The 13,740-nt window shown below is 51.9% G+C and overlaps 1 protein-coding gene and 1 long non-coding RNA gene across 2 annotated transcripts in view; one reads left to right on the top strand and one right to left on the bottom strand.

The window, feature by feature from the left end:
- Window positions 1–13,740, bottom strand: part of LOC109292273 — an 83,163-nt gene that overhangs the window by 27,267 nt on the left and 42,156 nt on the right. Inside the window, exon 3 of the long non-coding RNA XR_002096088.1 lies at window positions 11,019–11,022. This is a non-coding gene — a long non-coding RNA (uncharacterized LOC109292273). The remainder of the gene's footprint in view (window positions 1–11,018; window positions 11,023–13,740) is intronic.
- COPG2 (coatomer protein complex subunit gamma 2) overlaps window positions 1–13,740 on the top strand; it is a 770,521-nt gene that overhangs the window by 19,974 nt on the left and 736,807 nt on the right. The gene's annotated exons all lie outside the window — the stretch shown is intronic.

The raw sequence follows: 13,740 nt of genomic DNA on the forward strand, positions 1-13,740 counted from the left end.
GACCAGCCGGGTTTGCAGAAGTCGAGAAAACGGGTGCTTGGGAGAAAGGACAGTCTTCTAGGCAATGAAGTGAGGTGTGAGGAAGGGAAGGATGATTTTGGGGCAATGGCACTAGACTGGATGTCAGGAGATTAAGTTCAGCTCCTGGTGTTGCCCCAAGCTTCCCGTATGAGTCGAGGTGAGCCACTTAATTTACCGTCTTCAGTTCCCCACCTGTCAAACGGTGCTAATCATCTTCCTTTCCCTTCCCCTTTGTCTCTCTTGCTTATCGGCATCCTGAATTAAGCACTGAGACAGGCGCCATCTCCCCGTGGGTATTCACAGCGCTTAGCTCACAGGACCTCTAGTCTTCAGTGAAGGCAGAGATATGACATGATAAGCTATATGGAACTATAAATAACAATTATGCCGCAAACTCAGCTCAACAGGATCCTCACTGCATTTTAAGATGAGTTTTCTCTCCGCCAGGTTTCTTTTTCCACCCTCCCTCCCAAGATCCAGACCAGTTTTATTCCATTCATAAGGGACTTTTAGCTGCTGAAGTTAAACACATATTGGTATTTAATGCAAAAAGAGATCTATATCTCTATATAAATTGAGACCAGTGATACTCAGATCACAGGCCTCAAGTCAAAAGTATCTCCAGCTTAGCACTTGAAGCTCTTTGCAGAAAACATGATCAGTATTTTTTTACTAGAGTAAGTTATTTAACATTGTATGAGTGCATACATATAATAAACACTAAAGAAGCTGACTGCTGGTTAGTAATTTCCCCTGTTGGACTGTGCACATGTTAACAGTAGTGTACGAGTGATGTTGATGCTATGATGGTCCAGAAATTATGTGAGAGGCAAGGATTTCTTAGGGTGATCTCTATTATTAGGGCAACTATGTAGCTGGCATGAAATTAGATGAGCTTTCAAATGCAAGATATTCTGACTGCCTATGGACTTGCTTGTTCATGTTGTAATTAGCTTGATCGAGTCTGCTCCATGTTCTAATTAGAACGTGAATGAGTCGCCCCACCATCATGTGTATTAAGACCCCTTGAATTTTAAAATGGCCACAGGGGCACTTTAACTAAATCTCATTGAATGAGCTTTAGTTAGAGGGCCCGTACAGCCATTTTAAAATGTGTGGGGGGGGGGGGGGGGAACTTACTACATGTGTTGGTGAGCCATTTTAAATAGAGCAGCTCTTGGGGAACTGTTCTAATTAAAACAGCCCCTCTGCACCCTCAAGCACATGTATAGGCACCCTTTTTCCAGGTCTCTGGTCACAAGAACCAGGCACAGCACAGTGAAAAAAGAGCAGAGGGGAGGGGTAAGAGAAATTCCCAGGGGTAGTAGACAGACAAAAGACACTGATTGCTGGGAGATCAAGGCTTAGCAAAAGGGAGGAGGGTCATTCTCACCTTCCCTGTGTGGAAAGAATTCAGGAGCTGGGTAAAATATAATGTGCTATAACTGGGGTTGTCCACAGGGGATACTCAAGAAGGCCCTAGGGGGTATGCGCGGGCGGGTGGGGATGGGGAGCCACCACACATTATCCTGCGTTGCCACGCAGGTGCCTCTCACCTGGCTGGATGCAGGGGGCAGGGGAAGCTTGCACGCAACGGCTGCCACCGCTCCGCATTCGGCTGCATGCCATCCCTCTCCCCCTCCCCCACTCTGCATCTGGCCACCAGGGGTATACTGCTCCACGTCTGGCCACCAGGGGGACACTGATCCAAAAAGGTTGAAAACCCCTGTGCTATATGACATATATCAGGGTTTAGTCCTTAGTTCTTAGAGTGCGTCTACACATGCATTAATGCACTTTAGTTAATGTGCATTAAATGTAGTACCTCCATCGTGAGCTACCTGGAAAATTCATATTAGCCTGTCTTAAAGTGCATTAACTAAAGAGCATGGTTTTTAAGCAACACTTTAAGGCACATTAAAAGAGATCAATGCACATTAAAACACACATGTAGACATGCTGTTATAGCCAGCTTTTGATTTTTTATTCCTAAGCTCTCTTTCGGAGTTTGGTTGGTCCAATAAATAGGACCCTAAGAAATCCTTGCCTCCCATCCCTGCTAACATACAGTCATTGTTTGCTTTTGGTGTGTGCTTGCCACAATTCAGCTAGGGAGACAGATGTTGAGGTTTTTTGCTTAATGTTGATTATTCACATGGCTTTTGAACGACAGGAGTGAGTGCCACAGGTTTCAGCTCTGAGTTTCAGTTCGGCAATGCAAAATTGGAAGCATTCAAGCTAGCCTTGCCTAGAAGAACTCTTACTCCTCAGGCATCAAATGCAGCTGGTAGAAACTGGCACGGTACCTAGCAGCACCTGTCTTTGTCCACTGCCTTCAACCACACCAAACAGCGATCATTAATTGTCAGGACCATGGGACCAGCATGCATTGGAGGGATAGCTTCAATTAAAATAAGCCAAGCACCCCATCGGCAGTTTTTATTCCAAATCCTTCCTAAGGCTGCAGAAATGACAAAACTGAAAAGCCACAAATGGATGTTCAGAAATGGGCAGGGGGTGAGAAGTCAGTTAAAGCGCACACCAGGTTCAAGCCAGGTTTCAGCTGATAACTCTTGTCTGCTCATGCAGCAGTCGCCCCATCCCTCCTGGACCTGCCACAGCCATGTGCACAGGGCTCATTTTGGCCTGGAGTTGAGATGATGGTGTTGCAAAGGTCTGCTCTTCAGTGCACAGGAGTAAGTCTCCATGCACAGAGCGGGGGCAGGATAAATGCTAGCCCACTGTCACCCAGGCACTGAGAGCTGCAGTCCCCAGGGCTGTCACGTTTGCTGCAAAGTTTAGCAGCTCACGGTACCCGATGGAAGGTGTTGGATCAGCAGCCTTGGATAGTTTATTTTTGCTGCCGAATGACTCCCAGTGTTGCAATTAGAGCCATTCGAGGCAGCTGTTTGGGCAGAAGTGCTCCCTGTACCACACTACCGAGCTGTCTGCCCTTCCCAGGTGTTGGCGCTGGGAAAGAGATTGGATCCACCCACACGCTGTGTATCTCCCAGGCTGAGGTCAATGGGCCAAGTAACACTTCATCGGACTGAATTGGATCAGGAGAGAGAGAAAGGCCATTGTGACCTCCATCACGAGATGGGTTGGAGCTGAGAACAGAGCAAGGAGAAGATGGGCTAAGGCACGTGGCCTCATCCCTGTCAGGCCCAAACTTTGGGGACTCTGCAAATGGGTCCACGCTTCGACCTGCTATGTGAGAAGCACACAGAAAACTGGGGGCTCAAACGCAACACACCCTGGACCCACCGGGACGTGGCTATGGCTCGGACCTACACCGCCAGCAAGAGGGCAGACAACCCGATCTCACTAAACACAGTCACCTTGTAAAAACTGTTTTAGAGGTCTCGAGGCACTTATGCTAGTGAGGATATCATTCAGCTGGCCCAAGAAATTGGAAATATATGGTTATATTGGTGACTCTTGCCTAGAACACTTCTGGGCCCCAGGGACAGGGCCATCCCCTTGCTCTTCTCTATTAAATTGACTCTGGCACATCCTAGGAGCAAGGTTATTATTGGCAGGTCTCCGCCTTCGACTGGGTGGCCTTGCAAAAGCAAATTGTCCACACCTATAGTTGCATAAATAAATATATATACCACCCCCCCAGCCCCAATTTCTGCTACGTTGAACAAAATCAAGGCTCAAACACTGGTAGTAAAAAGCAGTCAGTCTACTAGGAAAGTGAATGGGAAGAAGGCTGTTGACTTTTTAGGCTCTTCCTCTCTGCCTTCGCAGTACTCTGGGGTTTGGGCTCGAGATGTTTGCATCCAGAGGATCTCAGAATGGGTCTGTTTGCAAAATCCTGATCCAGTTCCTGCTTCAGTCGCAGGGGCTAGGGGTGCTTGCACCTTGGGGTCTCGTGTGAAGGCCTATATGTCCCTTTGCCACTGCTGAGCCATGCAGCAATGCCACCACCCCCTGCAGAAGCAAGGTGGACCTCTGAGCTGCCCCCATCCATCTCATTTCTCATGTTTTTATCAGAATGACGTCAGCTCTGGGCTGCGAAAAGATCAGTTCCTGCACGTGGCAAAAGGCTGGGGTGGAAACAGCGTCCCTGGCAGCAGGCAGCTTCTGGCGACAAGAAAACTCCTCCTGGGAGAGCAGGTCCCCGGGAGCCCGTGCACCACCGTGCCGTTCCCATCATTCAAGCGTCAGCTGAGTCCAAGTCTACCACTGAACTGAGCAGCACCGGCTTTGCCGGTACGAAAGGGGTAAGCGGGGGATTTCAGCGGGCACAACAACATTAGTCCCGAATCCGGCACCTCCTCTCCACCCTGGCTGCCGGAGCTGCACCACCAGTAGTGGTGCCCAGACATAATGTTAGAAACTGGTCAAAGCATTTTGTCTGACCCTTGGGAACTGAGCCGGACCCACAGCTTGGACAAACTGTCTGAGCTGACTGCAGGGGCAGCTGCTGCCAGCCGAAGCCCTTGCCCAGAGACCTGGGAGCAAAGCCCCATGCTTTGATGGAGCTTAATTGCGGCTGGCCCGCAAAGCCCTACCCATGCCAACCACCTGCCCCTTTAAGAAACGCAAATTTGCTGAGAAACCGTTGCTCTTACTGGTTTGGTTTTTTGTTCTTATTTTAATTCTTCCTTGGCTGAAAATAAACTCCAAACCCCACAGCTATTAAAACGCCTAATTCATGTTACGGGGGGGAGAAGGAAGGAGCGGGTCTGAGCTCCAGTTAGAGTCCAAAAAAGCCCCTGGAAACGCCAATGAATCCACAAGACGTGAAGAACTGAAGTCACTGCTTCTTTTTAAACTATTTATGAGGCTTCCCTCGCATCCATTAGGACTTTCCCCCCTGGGAAACAGAATTAAGATGCTGTCGTGGCAAATGGAAGGGGAAAGCGGGTGCGGAGTTGGGAAAGCGCCAGGACTGAAAGCAATGACGCAAACTAATGGCTCTCGGATGAGATCGGGAGGAACGGTGCAGTCTCATGGCTGGGCGTCTGCACGGAGAACTTCACCACACCGTGTGCATCCGGCAAAGGAGCTCCAAGAGGTCCTCCGAGCTCCTTGCGAGCTCAGAGAGGGGCCCCATCATCCTCTCATCAAGTGGATGCAGCCGTGTCAATAGTGCCACAGGCTGTCCCCAAAGCCAGCGTGTCCCTGGGTTTCAAAAGGGACTGGCAACCTTGAAGAGGGCAAGTCCCCCTTGGGTTCTCCATCACGTCACCCCCAACTGGAAGGGTCTGCCAGGATGGATCACTCCAAGCAAAACCTCTTTTCTTCTCGTACTTGCCACTGCCGGCGAGAGGATGGATGGGCCCAGGGCCTGGCTCAGCACAGTCATTTCGATGACATCAGGCGTCGTTCTGCTGACGTCACATGAAACATCTGGATCGGGCCCCGCAGATCCACGCCCAAGACCCAGAGCATGGGCGAATGCTTGACATTAACTTGAAGATGGATGAACACGTTTCAAACTTGCTCGTGCAGCGCATCTGCCTTGTGTGTGTTCACACACGCTTCAACTCTGGGCTGCGAGGCAGCACCGTGGCATCCCCAGAAGCACTCTTGAGAGCACCTGGAAAAGTCAAAAGGTGCAAATGCCATAATGTACCCACAGCTGTGCACCACATCCGCTAAGGGCTGGCATCGGGAAGACCTCAGATTCCCCTGCCCCAAACCCCTGTCCTGAACTAGAGGAGAACCGTACTTGGGCTATTAGCAGTGTAAGGACTCGGACGCACCGCTCTGATTCCACCCACAACGTTATAGGATCATAGCATCAAAATGAGGCTGGAAGGGAGCTCAGGAGGTTACATCTAGTCCAACCCCCTGCTCCAAGCAGGACCAGCCCCAGATACATCATCCCAGCCAAGGCTTTGTCTAGCCAGGACTTCAAAACCTCCAAGGATGCAGAGTCCACCACCTCTCAGAGTAACCTGTTCCCGCACTTTACTACCCTCCTAGTGAGAAAGTTTTTCCTAATATCCAACCTCAACTTCCCTTGCTGCAACGTGAGCCCATTGCTCCTTGCTCTGTCATCTGCCACCGCTGAGAACAGCCCAGCTCCATCCTCTTTGCAACCCCCCTGCAGGGAGCTGAAGGCTGCTATTCAATCCCCCTCGGTCTCCACTTCTCCAGACTAAATCAGCCCAGTTCACGAGTCATGTCTCCCAGCCCCTGAACCATTTTTGTTGCCCTCTGCTGGACTCTCTCTAACTTATCCACATCGTTTCTGTAGTGGGGCGCCCAAAACTGGACACAGGACTCCAGATGTGGCCTCACCACTGCTGAATAGAGGGCAGGAATCACTTCCCTCGATGTGCTGGCGATGCTCCTGCTAATGCAGCCCAGGATGCCGGTAGCCTTCTTGGCAACAAGGGCACGCTGCTGACTCCTGTTCACCATATCGTCCACTGTAACCCCCAGCTCCTTTTCTGCAGAGCTGCTGCTTAACCATTTGGTCCCATCTGTCCTAGGTGCAGGACTTTGCACTTGTCCTTATTGAACTTCATGAGATTTCTTTTGACCCAATCCTCCAATTTGCCCAGGTCACTCTGAACCCTAGCCCTGCCCCCAAATGTATCTACTACTCCCCCAGCTTTTCTATCCACCTTACTGTCCATTCATCCAGCCCGTACTTCCTTAGCTTGCCTACGAGAATGCTGTGGGAGACCGTCTCAAAAGCCGTGCTCGAGTCAAGGTACACCACACATGCACTGGTCTCCCCACATCCACAGAGCCAGTCATCTCCTTGGAGAAGGCAATCAGGCTGGTCAGGTATGACTTGCCCTTGGTGAATCCATGCCGACTGCTCCTAATCGCCTTCTTCTCCCCCAAGTGATTAGAAATGGATTCCTTGAGGATCTCTTCCATGCTTTTTCCAGGGACTGAAGTGTGGGTGACTAATCTGTAGTCCCCTGGATCCTCCTTCTTCCCTTTCTTAAAGATGTGTATCATATTTGCCCTTTTCCAGTTGTCTGGGACCTCTCCCCAGCTGCCATGAGTTTTCAGAGATGGTGGCCAGCATCTTTGCAGTCGCATCAGCCAGCTCCTTCGGCATCCTCGGTCCCATCGCATCTGACCCCATGGGCTTGCACACATCCAGCTTTTCTAAATAGTCCCTAACCTGTTCGTTCACCAGTTGGCTGCTCCCCTCCTCCCCACACTGTGCTGCCCGGTGCAGCAGTCTGGGAGCTGACCTTGCCCGTGAAGACAGAGGCAAAAAAAGGCATTGAGCACATCAGCCTTTTCTGCACCCCCTGTCACAAGGTTGTCTCCCCCAGCCCAAAAGGGACCCCCACTTTCCCTGATCCTCCTCTTGCTACTGACATACTTGCAGAAACCCTTCTCATTACCCTTCACATCCTCTCCTCGCTGCAACTCCGGTTGCATTTTGGCTTTCCTGGCTTCATCCCTGCATGCCTGAGCAATCTCTTATACTGCTCCCTAGTCGTTTGTCCAAGTTTCCACTTCCTGTAAGCTTCCTTTTTGCAGTTTAGCAACTTCAGCTTAGTTCCCCGCTAAGCCAGTCCCAGTCCCAGTCCTGCGAGCTCCCACCACCTCTCTGTTCTTCCAGTCCCATCACAGCCCCGTGACTGTGCAAGGATTTCCAGTTCTTCCCGCTCACTCGCCGACAGCAGCTGCAACATTGTGCAGGGTGTCTGAAGCAGATTGACCGATAGAAAGTGCCCGGTTTGAGTGCCGCCCGAGCAACCGGCTGTGCTTCTCCTCCTTATTTGCCTTTAATAAAATCATCTCTCAGCTGAAGGCTCCGAGTCCGGGAGGATGGCCTGACCCCTGCGGTGTGGTGCGCTGTGCTGCACGCAGCTTTTGTCACCGGTTAATAGCAGGGCTCGTCGCTTTGGACATCCTTGGTACGATGGTCCTCATTCTCCGCCGCGATGCCGAGCAGCAATACTGAGCCAGTCGTGTGCTTCGGGCAATGCTCTACAGCAGTGGTTTTCAACCTTTTCTCATGTGCAGACCCCTACAAAATTGCAAACGGAGGTGCGGACCCTTTTGAATGGGAAGTGTGGGTATTCAATGGAGGTGCAGAGCCCTTTGAATGGGAAGCGTGGGTATGCACGTACATTTAATTGATGGTAGTCATCTTTTGTGGACCCCTTAGACATCGTCTGTGGGCCCTGGGGGCCTGTGGATCACAGGTCAAAAACCATTGCTCCACTCCTTGTCAACCTGAAGACACACAGCTGTGCACAGCAGCACTGGCTGTGTTCACGGGCCTCAGTTTCCCCACCTACTAGGTACTGTTTGCTGGTTGGCCTGGCAAATTTTTAGGCAGGGCAGGGAGACTGAGTATGGCGCTGTACTCAAATGTATCTCCAAACTCCTTGGCGAGCTAATCGGAGACTATCTATTCCATTAGTGCAAGTACGACGATAACTGGATTTGCTTCCCGCCCCCAGTTCACTGGGACGACAGGTCATTTCACCTCCAAGATGCCTGGTCCAGCCAACCCCACACCTGGAGTGGCCCTGTGTCTCTTCACGGCTGCTTGCAGGCGGGATCTGGGATTTGCTCCGCTCAGCTTCCTATCGTGCAGCCTTTGTGCTCGCCCCGGCCTGAGCCCGGCTTTGTGGAGCTGCCTCCTGCTCATACAGGCCCCAGACGGCCATTGCCATGGCGTGGCAGGACCGCTACCGACCCTTGGGAAATCAAGGCGGTGGTGCATTTGCAGTCAGCTGGGAGGATAACTTCTCTCCAGCAACAAGCGGAGTCATTTTTGACTCGGCGTTCAAGCCACTCTGATGATGAGCATCCGGGCTGTAATTAAGACAGCAGCATCTGCTTTAAGCGACAGAAGCAACTTATTGCAGGCCACACAGCAAGGTGGGGAGGCTGGCAGCACTTGCTTCCTGGCCAAACTACTCCACACCACCTCCAGCTGGCCTGCGGCCCCGGGGATGGCCACCAAGTGACTCTCCCTCCACCCTGCTGCCTTGCTCGGGGCACGAGAGAGACGGGGGAAGGAGATCCCGCTTTCTTCCCCACCGTGCTGCCCCTCCCCAAACCTGTTTGCCTAGCCACCTTGCTGAGCTGCCAGGAAGTAGGGTGGCTTTTCCCATCACAAGCTGTGGAGAGAAATTTCTTCTCCCAGCCTGGTCTCTAGCTTTCAAGACACATTTGGATGCTTATCTTGCTGGGATCCTATGATCCGTGCTGACTTCCTGCTCCTGTGGTGGGGGACTGGACTCGATGATCCTCCGGGGTCCCTTCCAGCCCTAATGTCTATGAAAACTATGAAAACTCCCCAAGCTTCTCCCACCCTTCTGTATCCCAACCCTTTACATTGCCTTCACTTCACACGTCCAAGTGTTTTTCTCTGCAAGCATAAAGGCTACGAGCCCTCAAAGAAAGAGGAGAGGCCCCTGCGATAACGTGACTCCAGAAGCTGGTGCTTGCAGCACAGCGGGAAGAAACACAAATGGTAGCAGCATGGGGAAACCGAGGCAGCAGGCTACTCAGGCCCGTATTCATAAATAGGACTGAGGTGCTTAATTCCCTGTTGGTGGCAGGGGGGGCCAGGCACGGAAAGACCTTGGAGGACATAGTATAGGTGATTTGCCCAAGGTGATAAGGAGAGTCTGTGGCACAGAAGAGGCATGAAGTTAGCAGACCTCTAGGCAGCGAGCCATGCTGGATAGGCCGTTTGGCCATGACCCCTTGGGCCCTTGCACAGCCCCTCTGCATATGGGAATCGTGACCGTCAGAGGTGGTTGTATCCTGAGAGTTACAGTCTCGCTTGTGAGACAGCAAAGGGCCTGAGCTCGTTGCCTAGATAAGAAGATGGTGCACAGAGCCAAGAGCAGTGACCTTTCCATGCTGCATGAGTGACACCAGGTGGAAACAGCCTGTCCCAGGACCCCTTTAAAGAGGCACCGGGCCTGTCTGAACGCCGAGAGGCGCGATGCAGAGCGATGCTCTTGCCTCCCTCCCCCGAGACTGCCGTGAGTACTCGGTTTGGCTTAGCCCCGGTCTGCAGGAGCAGGTGTGCAAAGGTCGTCCCCGAGGATTTATGGAGAGGTTTACAACTCGGGCTTTTCTCGACGGAGCAGCTCCGCGCGGTCCCTGGTGGGTGCAGCTGACTCCGCATGCAGCTCAGGCAAAGCAAGTAATTCACCCATATGGAGGAGAGAGAGTCCCCGCTGCTCATTCAAGGCAGAAAGCCATTGATTTTATTTGAAAGCAGTCAGGACTTGTGATAGAGGTGATATCTTTTATTAGACCAACTAGATTTTTGCAAAAAAAAAAAAAAAAGTCATTGATTTGATTTGATGCTCAAAACCCAGCATCCTGAGTTACTCCTGATTTATCTTCCAAAATCGGGCTGTCCCACGTTGCCACTGGGCCTGTCGTGAGAGGTGCACCTGCATGCAAAGCTGAGGGCAAGGGATCAACAGGAGGAGGGGGTGTTAGCTGAGCCCTGTCGGCCGCTGCAGCAACCTCCGAGCAAGTAAGCAGGGTGGGTTCGGGCTTCGCTTTCCTCCAAGACAAGTCCCTTGGAAGCGCTCAGTGCATGTTGCATATCCACACCAGGCAGCCTCCCTCGGGACCTGGAGGATGAGTCTATGTCCCACAGCAGCTTTGGGGCTCCCAGGGAGCGCCCCCTTTGTGCCACACCCTTTAGGAGAGGGCTCTGACCCCTGGCCGGGGGGGGGCTTCTCCCTCTTTTTGCAGCTCCTCTTGCTTTGCATGAATTAATACTCAGTTCAGTGAGACTCGAGCCTGACTCTCCCCCACGTTAGGCCGAGGGAGTCCTTATTGCCTAGGCAAGTGCCCAAACCGCAGAGATGTTGGGGGTGAAGGGAAGCAGTGGCCACCTCCTCGTCCTGGGAGAGGCTGGCATGCCATTTGCCATGTCCCAAGGTTGTAGATACAGGTGCCTCCAGGCCGAGCGGGGGGCAAACGTTGTGGGGGAAGATGTCTGAGGAAGCAGGGATGGACCGTGCCTGTCCCTGGGGATGCTTCAACCCAGAAGGTCATCAGCAAGGCTGCACCAGGCTCGTCGCTCCCAAGCCCTTGGTATCTGCTGGTCTGAAAGCAGAGCAGCCCTCTTGGCAAACTCACAGGCCTGGCTAGGCAGGTCCATGCTTGGTGCCATCGTTCCTGGGTTCATCCCCCGCTGTGGTGTAGACAAACCCTCAGTATCTTGGGGCTGGGATCCCTAGAAGATCACCTAAACACATGCAGAGGCAAGAGGACCATGCTGGGAATTTGCAGCCCAGTAGGTGACAGCTATGAACTGAACCAAAGGGTTTTGAAGGCAAAGACGTAGTGTTTTCATGATGTCCAAGAGACCATTGTCATCATCATCTAGCCTAGACCATCCCCACAGAGCCCCATATCCTGTGAGCCAGGGCTTGAGCGCCCCTGATCTAGCCGGTACAGCACGGGGTAGAGACCTCAAGTAGGGATGGAGGAGTCGGGCTCCACGAAGGTGAAGTTCATTTGACAGGACTTTCATTACGGCACAGACTCCAAGCATCCTTGCAAACCTCACCAGCGTCTCCCCCAGGGACTTGTCTTTGCCCGGGCCCTTGCTAGCATGCAGATGTGAGTCTCTGCCTGGGGAGAGGAGGAAAAGGCCAAAGGCAATAGAGGTTAGCTAGGTTGTGAGCAGGGGAAAGATCGGGACTAGCGGCCACACTAGCTACCAAGTCTACCCCACGTGGAACAGGGAGGAGAAGTTGTAGCATTGCCCATGATAAACCGTTAATAGCTAATTGGGTTACTAATTAACTACTGAGGTTTCCCCTAAGGCAGGGGTGAGCAAAATATGGCCTGGGGGCTGGATCCAGCCCACTAGGCCATTCTACCGGGCCCACGGGGCCCTTAGAAAATGAATGTTTATTTGCTCCTGGCTGCCTGTCAAAGATGACAGGAGCCAGGGGCAGTAGGACTCAGAGGAAGCTAGTGGCAGGACCCAGTAGCAAGGTCTGCCCAGCTTTTGCCCCACAACCAGAAACCCCTGCCAGAAAGGGAAATGCGGCCCTCAACTGTTTGCCAACACTCGGTAAGCAGCCCTTCGCTCAAAATAATTGCCTGCCCCTGCCATAAGGTATGTGCCTGACTCCTTTCTCCCTCTTCCCTGTTATAGTTCACACTTACTTGTGAGCGGGGAAGTGTGTTCAGTTTGGAAGGCCTGGGGGAAATGTATTCTCTGTACTTTCTGGGTGGAGGCTCATGCCAAGAGGAAAACTGTGTGTACAGCGTCTAAATTTACCCCTAGCTCTTGCTACTGCTGACCAGTGCCTAGGTTATACCTACTGCTCTTCTGGGAGGTGTTCAGACACTGCAGCAACGGCTGCAATCTAAGGGCACATCTACACATGCGCTTTAATGTGCATTAGCCGATTTTAATGCTCATTACAGCGTCACAAAAAAGTGCTCTTTAGCTAATGCATATTAAAATAGGTTAATGCACATTCTTCCAGCACCTTACAATGGAGGTACTAGATTTAATGCACATTACATAAGTGCATTAATTGAACGTGTAGGCGTGCCGAAGAGCTTGAGGAAGGGGAAGTGGAGGCCCAAGCATGGCTGTTTCAAAATGAGGTATATGCCTGCAACAGGCTGATTTGTTGTTCCTTCTGCCCCCCCGAAGCCAGCTGTCACTACTCTTGGAAACAAATTTTTTAATTAGAAAAGTGTCGGTCTCGCTTCTCCCCAGCTTCGGTGCTTGTTCTCTGCGTCACTTCATCCTGCTCCCACCTAATGCTGCTGACTCAGGCCTGAGCATTTGTCTCTTGTCCGGCAGAGGCAGGACTTACAGGTAGGCTGGAGGAAGCCGAGGGGTGGTGGGCTTCCGAGTTCAAATATCTATGATGGGTGCAAAGGGAAATCATTTTTAATAGAGTCCTAACACCAGGGATGGGCTAGAAGTAGATCTCATTTGTCAGGGCTGGCTGGATAGAGAGAGCACAAGATGAAGAGCTTCGTTGTCTCCAGGGACAGTGCAACCAATAGAGAAATTCATCCCACTGCAATAAATAACAGGAGTTTGTCTGTGGAGGGAATAAATAAAATCCAAGGGCCAGCCTGTCTTCCCCTTACTCTTCCTGTTGAGTGCATGGGCACAGAAATAACCCCCTTGATGCATTCATCTGGGACTCTGTGCTGGATCTGCCAGGGGATTATTTATCTATTGGTGTAAGGAAGGGTGGGTGTGTGGGGCTGCAGTCCAGCCAGATCATAGGGATCACCGGATGGGCTCCCAGGTTCCCAACCCCGGGACTCTGCATGCTTCTGTGTTTGTGAGCACGGCTGGAAATGTTTCATAGATTTCATAGACTTTAGGGCTGGAAGGGACCTTGGAGGATCATCAAATCCAGCCCCCCACCCCAGGGGCAGGAAGTCAGCTGGAGTCACAGGATCCCAGCAAGATAAGCATCCAATTTGCTCTTGAAGGCGTTCAATGTAGGTGCTTGAACCACCTCCGATGGCAGGCTGTTCCAGACCTTGGGGGCTCGGACAGTAAAGAAATTCTTCCTTATGTCCAGCCTGAAACGGTCTCGCAGTAGTTTATGACCATTTGACCTCGTCGTCCCTTGGGGCACTCTGGTGAACAAACATGCCCCCAGATCCTGGTGGTCACCCCTGATAAACTTGTAGGTGGCCACCAGATCACCCCTGAGCCTGCGCTTTTCCACGCTAAGGAGCCCCATGGCTCTCAGCCTGTCGTTGTAAGGTCTGTTTTCCTGACCTCTGATCATGTGC

The sequence above is a fragment of the Gavialis gangeticus genome, unplaced genomic scaffold (assembly GCF_001723915.1).
Source record: "Gavialis gangeticus isolate Ggan-Ray unplaced genomic scaffold, GavGan_comp1, whole genome shotgun sequence".
NCBI lineage: Eukaryota > Metazoa > Chordata > Crocodylia > Gavialidae > Gavialis > Gavialis gangeticus.